This window comes from Nyctibius grandis, chromosome Z (genome assembly GCF_013368605.1).
Source record: "Nyctibius grandis isolate bNycGra1 chromosome Z, bNycGra1.pri, whole genome shotgun sequence".
NCBI classification, from domain to species: domain Eukaryota; kingdom Metazoa; phylum Chordata; class Aves; order Nyctibiiformes; family Nyctibiidae; genus Nyctibius; species Nyctibius grandis.
In genome coordinates, this window is record NC_090695.1 from 47,324,795 (window position 1) to 47,333,369 (window position 8,575).

Genomic DNA, 8,575 nt, shown 5'->3' on the forward strand with positions numbered 1-8,575 from the left:
TGCCATCCTAAGAGGAGCGCCCGAGAAGTACAGAGCCACCTCGCCTTACACAGATTCACTAGAAACCAAGAACCACAGATCTCCAGAGTGATGAAAACAAGAGCTGGAAAACAGGTGTGATCAGCATCGCCACATCAGCTAAGAACAAGATAATTCGTTTACTTTTGCTTACTGGAATAAAATACTACATTTCAAAAAAAAAGTATCTCAGAATCAGAGAATCATAGAATGGTTTGGGTTGGAAGGGACCTTAAAGATCATCTAGTTCCAACCTCCCTGCCACAGGCAGGGACACCTTTCCACGAGACCAGGTTGCTCAAAGCCCCATTCAACCTGGCCTTGAACACTGCCAGGGAGGGGGCAGCCAGAGCTTCTTTGGGTAACCTGGGCCAGTGTCTCACCACCCTCACAGGAAAGAATTTCTTCCTAATATCTCATCTAAATCTACCCTCTTTCAGTTTAAAACCATTCCCCCTCGTCCTGTCACTACTTGTCCTTGTAAAAAGCCCCTCTCCCGCTTTCCTGTAGGCCTCCTTCAGGTACTGGAAGGCTGCTATGAGGTCTCCCCGGAGTGTTCTCTTCTCCAGGCTCCAGCCCCAACTCTCTCAGCCTTTCTTCATAGGAGAGGTGCTCCAGCCCTCTGATCATCTTCGTCATCATATCTGATGATCATATGTGATGAGGATAAATTTCTTGGCACTACAGAAGTGTTCTGCTGAACATTAAAAACGGTGGGGAGGCATATTCTCTAGTTTTGTTCACTGATAAATCAGTGAGGTTTTAAATAATGCGGTTTTGACCTTTTAAAGGATGAAGAATATTTTGCAGAAGGTATCCAGTGCTGCTTTTTTTTTCATTAAGAAAGAGCTTCTTAAGAATTAATCAAAAATGAAGCAAAGAAAGAAATTCCAACAACCTGTCATGAAGTCATTCGTATCCTGTTCTTCACTGTAAGAGTATTAGTTGGTACACTTGAAAACAAGGAAAAATTACTAAACATAGCACTGCAAGACATAGTGCATCATTCCAAGTGTTACTTGAATAAAATAACTGGTATTTTCCTCCTAGCAGTCACAAATAGAGAAAGTATTCCATGCTATCAGCAGTAACAACTTGCACTGGAATTTAACTACTGGATAAATATGCAGGACTAGCTGTTTAGCTCGAAAATTTTTAGAGGTAAAGCAACTATACTGTTCAAAGGAAAAATCATTAGTTCACTGTGCAGCTTAAAGCACAGATGAAAAATCATGTTAAAGGAATGCTGACAGAGCGAGCTACTGAGTACACAAATCCAGGAGCCTCAGCAACTCTTCTGCTGTTTTCAGCTATTAAAAACAAGCAGGCAAGAAAGCATTGATTTCACTAAAGCATGTTTGACTTGAATACATTCTTCTGTCTAGAAAATCCAGTGTTGTTTGCCCTTAACTAATTTACATTAATTGGGAATATATTTTTATACTCCACAGAAGGAAAGGCAAAATGAAAAGGAAAGAGATCAAACACACAGGATCTTCCATCTGAATAGTTAAGAACCAAAACATTACCTCAATTGCTATACTGGAACTCCCTCTCTCATCAGTCGAAAAATAAAACCTGTTTAACTTTCCATTGTGGATACACACACGCACACATTTTGGAGGAGAGAGAAGCAAATCAGCTCAGTAAGTACATTTACATGGAAATGTATTTGTACATGCTGTTTTCCAGGAAACATCTGGTTTGCACAGTTATTTGAGTTGAAAATAAAATACGTTTCTGGTTTGACGGGAAAGAAAGTGATTTTACCAAACATGAAGGAATCCATCTTTCATGAACGTTTACTACAGATGTGAAAATGCGATGCTGTATCACATGCATAATGCTCTACATTTGGTAGAGCATAAAATTCTTGCCTTCTGAACAGCAGATTTCATTCATCTGCTTTGCCAACTAACAGTGTTTCATCGGGAGGGAGATGTTTTAGACTGTGGGATATTCAAACAAATTAACATACAGCATACTTTTATTTCCCATATTAATATACTACCAGTCTGAGCAATTCCTTCTTTTACTATACTCATCTGAAGTAGTATAGCTGGTATCCAGCAATCTTCCACTACAGATAATTAAAAACCACACCGACTACATCTGAAGACTAAGACATGAGAAGCAAAGACAGAGCAAAACAGTTTGTGCATTTCAGACGTCCAGAAGCAAAGCCAAGTCTCTGCTCACAAGGTCCAGCTCTGTGTATTTGCATGAGACCCACTGAGCAGGAACAAGCTGAACAGATGAAAAATTCAGTAAAAGCAGCGCACAGCTGGGGTGAAATCAAAAGGGGTCCCTTATCCCCCATCTGCCTACTTTACTGCCAACTATCTCCTTCACCACCTAGACACTGAATGGTACAAAGCCAGTGTAAGCCAAAGCAGCATGTGAAGACCATGTGCAACTGGAGCAGCCACTGAAAATCGAAGGCACATATTACTTGGAGGTTTGTGCCTCTGAGTAAGGACAGAAAACCCCTTTGGAAAGGCAGGGCCATAACCAGAGACAAAAAGGAGGAAAAAAGCTGACAAGGACATGAGGGCTACTGGACAGCACTGAGAGGACACACAACCCCATCCCGCCAGCCTGGCCAACAGGCAACTGCTCTGCCCAGGCTGGGGGAACCTCCTCCCATCGAGGGAACCCAGCAGACAGACAATGGTGCTATCCCCACCTTTTGCAGATTCCTCCCCAATTTGTCAGAGATATTCTGAAAGAAATTACCTGCTTTTTTCAGATATTGCCATGAAATTCTTATGTTTGATTGCTTGAATAAAGATATACCAGCTTAACCAAGTAAGCTAATCAAAACCTCTTCCATTGACAAGTTAGTTAGTTATACCTAGACGTGACTAAATCAGACTAAAAGGTACTAGAAACTGAGTTTTATTTAAAAAAATAAATAAAACTTTTTAAAAAAGTAATTCTTAAAAGAGTGAATCATGTAGCAAACATTTGTGTGCCCACTCTTCCAAAAAAAGGTGATGGTTTGGGGGCAGGTGGAAATGGAGAGGTGACAAATGTGAGTTAGAACCTTTTATTTTTAGTTTTATATCTGGTTAACATACAGTAGTGATAAATCCAATTGCTGGTTCTCATTCATGGCTCGATGTTACCCACAAGTATGATCATTCACAGTCACAATGCAAGAACCACTTACTGCCAGCAACCTGTACGCTTTCAAGGGCGCTCTTGACTGCCTGTGGCGGTCAGAAGCTGGGTCTAATACACTGTCACAAAACATGGCACACGGATTTCTTGTCATCCTCTGCAGCAACATCGTTTGAGGGTGGTTTTTTTTCAAGTTTGCAAGCCAAAAGAGGTCGAATAAATGTTTTTCCAGTGGAGATTTAAAATTTGCACAATGCACTCAAGACTGCTGACCATAAACTTTCTGAATACCTTTCACAGGAATCCACAACTAGCAGACTGAAAGCAAAAAAAAAAAAAACCACAACAAAAAACTCATGAAACACTCAGCAGCAGCCACTTTTCAAACTTCTGTACTTTGGAAGACTGGGTCCCTTAGAAGTGGCAACCACACACGCAAAAAAAAACAATCCTCAAACACAGATGCCGCAGGATGTCACTGATAATTTGCCCAAATTATCAAGTTACACTTTTCACAGGAACAGGAAGGGGCGAACCATTTACGGCACAACACATTCAGCAACTGCACTCTCGTCTGTCTCAGGAATAACCATCATTTGATACTCAGTTCAGATCTTAGGTCTTCCTTTTCTAATGCATTTTAAACTACAAGTAATAGATCACTAGAGTATGAAAATACTGAAAAAGTGTTATCTGTTCAGGGGGAGGGTTACTTTTACCACTCCTCCACTTATTATTTTTCAAATCAGGAAGTATCATCTCTTCTTTCAAACGAATACTTTACAAGAAGCTAATATCCAATCAGAAGCTAATATCCAATCACCCACAATGTCCTGCTCTTTATGTGATTAAAGAGAAATCCCAAATAGGTGCGCAGCTAAAAAGATGCCAGAGGTTTAAGGTAGGTCTCTATTCTGATGAAGGAAGTTAGGTAACCAAAGGTAACTTCACAAAATCTTCTAAAGTACCTGCACAAAGTTTCCAGACATGATGTCTAGGTGTAGTTGTAGACAATACTGAAATATTGTCTGAAAATACTGCGGAAACAAAATTAAACAAACTTATACACCAGAAGGATCTCAACCGTTAGTCAGACTGTTCATTTCTTTTTAGAAAAACAGTTTGTTGTGGGTATTTTTCCCATACAACATGAACTGTCTTGTTCGGATCACAATTAATAGGACACTCACTTGATCTTAAAACATTAGGAAACGAAGTACAGTAAGTTTAGGTATGTGGTGAGAAAAACACAAAAATACTACCATCCCCGTAACACTACACATATGGTTCCACTGTAAAACACACAAACCTCCCCCTAGAAAATAGAAAAAAAAGACAAAAACAACATTGCAAATAGTTCTTTATGAGCAAAGTGCTGTTACGATGTAAGATGAGGAGCCATTTAAAAAGACTCAACCCAAGAGCAAGGCTAATTAAAAACCTGCTCAGCTACTCCCATCTTCAAGTTGACAAGGAAATCCCATAAATCAAAGCAAGGTAAGCCTCCTGGGTGGAGGAAATACACCCAGTATTCATTGTGTACCCAAGAGCTGAACTGAAATTTCTGAGGAGGTGGGGGAAACACTTTGCCAAGGAGATGTGGGAAGGCCTCTGGAGGCATGAACTTGCAAAAAGACAAGAGCCACCCCAGTGTGGGTAAGACGAGAGAGACCTCTGCAGCTCTGCCCACAGGGAGGGAAAGCTGCGAGGCGGCTGAAGCAGGACTGGCCCAGATGGAGGAAGGTGAACAGTTCCAGGTCACAACCCCAGTTGGAAGGGACCTTGAAAGCCCATCTGGTCGTACCTTTCTGGGAAGGGGAGCCTGGAAGAGATTACCTCACACCCTGCCTTCTTATGGCCCTCTCCGATTTCTAACATCATCACTATTTCTACCTCCGCTGTGAATATCCAGGGTTGTTTTGGGCTCAACGTGCTTCTCGTTGTGCGAAAGACCCAAAGAGGGAAGACTGACTGAAAAAAAAAGTAATATAACACAACGCTGTTAGTGTCAGGTATGCACACAAGCTGAGCCCTGACGAACCGGCCCCGTACGCCCGCTGGCATCTACCCGCGGGGAGCGGGAAGCTCCCGCGGGACGAAGCCCACCCGGGGCCGGAGCCCGCCCGGGGCCGCACCTCAACGCCCGCTCAGCCGGCCTCATCGCCCGCCTCCCGCCGAGACCAGCAGCTGCCGCCTCCCCCAACCCCCGCGCTGGAGACGCCGCTCGCCTCCCCGCGCCAGCCACCGGCTGCTGGAGCCGACCGATACGAGCCCGGCGGGGCAGAGCCAGCGAAGCGGCGGCAGGCCGCGGCCCGGGGTCCCCGACGCCGCGCCGCCCACCCCCGCCCAGCCCGGGCCGGCCGCCACAGAGGCCGCCGTGCAGGGTGACGGGACTCCCGGCAGGCCCGGCCGCACCGGCCCTCAGCCCAGCCCAGTCCAGCCCCGCGGGCAGCGGCGGGGGCCGCGGCCGCTCACCTCACTGTGCCGTGCCGCTGGCGGCGCCCCGCGCCGAGCAGGAAGGAGGCAGCCGGTGCCGCGCCTCCCGCAGCCCCCGGCGCCCGCTGCAACCGAGAGCGGCGGCGGCAGACGACACCGCGGGCAGCGGCGGAGAGGCAGGGCAGGGCAGGAAGTGGGGGGGGGGTGGAGGAAGTCTGGCGGCTACAGGGCAGCCCGCGCTCCCGGGAGCCGCCGCCGACCACCTCACGGCGCCCCCCGCCTGAGGCACACCGGACCTCGTGGCGGCCCACGGCCCGTCCCACTGGCGCCTGCGCCCGAGGGGCGCCCGGGCTTTGCAGCGGGGTCTTGGGCTGCGGTAGACCCGTGCGTCCGCGCCTGTCTGCGGCACGCGGCAGGCAGCGGCGCCTCCGCCCGAGGAGCGCAGGCAGAACCCTTAGCCAGCGCTTCAGCTGAGGTCAGAATTTCCAGTCCTGACCGCAGGCGCTTGAGTTTCTGGAAAGCGACGTGTGAGAAAAGCTGAGTGTCCGAAATCAGAGAAGAGTGAAATAAAACTCAGGAAGGCTGTTTTAATATTTGTTTTAAACAGCCAAATGGATAAAGTGGCTATTTTCTTCATTCAAAAATTTCAAAGCAAAAGTTAGGCAAGGTGTTTCTTCCCCGGTTATTGACTCAGCTGGACGCTTTCCACCATCTAGATCTGCATGTTGTTTCTGCCTGTTAGCTTTCGCAAGTGGAAGACAGAGTGAAAGCAGAGTATAAAAATTGCTGCAGCAGTTGTAGGCTATGAAAAATGCAAAAGAATTTATTAATCTTTGGTAGAAGTTACTATTTTGAGATGAATTTCCTTAATGACATGGTAGATTTAACAAAAAATTGAAATTTCTAACTGAACAAAAAACACAAACTTAACAAAAATGATCTTCCACGTGTCAGAAAATAATGCCTAATATGAACCTTTGTTCCAGTCCTTGAAGACCATTTAAAAATTGATCAGTGTAAGACCTGCATTTTAGCTTTTTCATGGGAGAGAATAGATTTTTTTTTTTGATAATACATACAACATCTTTGTCTAGGTCAGAAACAGAAATTTTTCTTATAAGCTCAAAGCCATGTTGGATCTCATCCCTCTAGTTAGGGAGATATGTGGTTTCCCAAGTGGGAGCTTTTTCCCCTTCTTTTTCAATTTTTAAGGAAAACTAGATCCTTGTTTAGTAGCCCAGCACAGCCAAAGGCTAGAGTTATAATTTGACTAAAAACAGGGTTTCACGTGTTTAGGGAACAGAACTGTTTGTTGAGATCCATGAAAACACAATGAGACTCCGAAAACAGCTCATTCATCTTTATCAGTAAGACAAGAAGATGTTAAAAATAAATGCCAATAAAAGTATTCATTAGGAATAACTGTGCAAGCAGAAAAAAATGAGGACTGTCTGCAGCTGGAACCTCTTATTGGCTAATTTTGCCCTGCTTGCTTACAGGCAGTTAAAAATTATGGTGATGTAACTCTGTTATTTTCCCTGTCTCATGAGGTTGTCTTGAGGAGAGGCAGTTCTGTTGAGGAGATTAGGAGTGGTAGGGAGGGGGGAAGAAAAAAAATCATTTAGACATAGAAATGACTGACAAGTCTCAAAACCTTATTGACTATAAAGCCTACATTTAATAGAACATTTAAACACATTGACAGTAACAGAACTAGTTCAAAATGCGTATCAGCAGTCATCACTTACCAGTGTTCCAGAAAATATCAGTAACTGATACTGGCAGAGAGGAAGCTGTGAAAAGCTCAGATGCTTCAAAGCAATGGTTCTTACATTAAAAAAACAACTGCTCTATTTAATCTTCATAGCTATCCTTTCTTTCCCTATTAATTAATACTTTAAACTACAACTATAAACAATCTTGCACAAAAATTAGTGGAACATGCAACATCAATAAAAATGTATCTTTATTTTAAAAATTTATAGCCATGTATTTTAACAGAGAACTAACAAAAACAGAAGTTTTGTCTTTAAACATAAACATGGTAAAGCAAAGAATTCTTGACAGAAAACCACTCATTTTAGTTTAGAAGAACAAAATGGATGGCATAATGGCCAGACCACTCAGCATGGTTTCCTGTTTGCTGCACATTCACAGACATGCTACGATGGTCTTTCAGAACTATATCTAACACTGCTTTGAAGGCAGTAGAAATGCACATCTACATACATTAAACTGCAGAAAGGTTGAGGGACTCAGCAAGATCTCTTGGGACCAGTACTGGAAGCAATACACTTGATAAGGGATTGTTTAGATGGGCTTCCCCAGACAGTGTGACCCTCAACCCAGGACAGAGCTGGCCTTCAGAAGGGAGACAGATTAGTACTTGAAAACACTACATAGTAGGATTGAGTGTTAGTGACTTACTGCTGCCAAAATACTGTGTTTGAAGAACGTGATCTAGAAGTAAAGCAATTCGCAGAGGGCTGCTGGAGGTGGGTCGCCTGCATAATTTGTATCTGTTCTGGAGGTATTTGTGAAAATCAAAACCACTGTTTAAACTGAAGTAAGAAAATTGTATCTGCTTTGACAAAGAGGGATTAAAAGCACCTAAATCTGTATAATAATGGTTATTTATCATTAGATTGACTGGAAATGCAGCAGTAGGTGTGTGATCGTTGACAGATACACATATATATAGCTGGCATAGCACTGAAACCAGGATGTGTTCATGTGCAAAAATTGAAAGTCAGCAAGTTAGTCAATGGTAAAGGAACAAATGTTGTTTTGTCTGTGTCAGAAACATTAAAAAATTATGGTGGTGCACATTTTTTTAACACTGAGAGTTATCCCATGAAAGATAACGGTATTCAGCAGATGCCTTTATTATGTGAGTTTTGTCATGTTGCTAGGACTCTGCACAGAAACTTCATTATAAGCAGTAGGTTTTGACAGATGTTAAAATGTCCCTAAAAAGAAAACACCTGAGGTACAAAGT

The 8,575-nt window shown here is 43.7% G+C and overlaps 1 protein-coding gene across 9 annotated transcripts in view; it reads right to left on the bottom strand.

The window, feature by feature from the left end:
• The window catches only part of GOLM1 (golgi membrane protein 1), a 65,773-nt gene extending 60,046 nt beyond the window's left edge, over positions 1-5,727 (bottom strand). For 6 of the 9 annotated variants that reach the window (XM_068424067.1, XM_068424063.1, XM_068424070.1 and 3 more), the window contains exons 1-2: positions 5,617-5,727; positions 4,946-5,112 (exon numbers count right to left, since the gene is read on the bottom strand). The gene's annotated coding sequence lies outside the window, so the exon portion shown is untranslated. Of the gene's footprint in view, positions 1-4,945; positions 5,113-5,616 lie in introns of those variants that run through there. The other 3 variants (XM_068424068.1, XM_068424069.1, XM_068424072.1) reach the window with 3 other exon arrangements.
• Between the last annotated feature and the right edge of the window lie 2,848 nt (positions 5,728-8,575).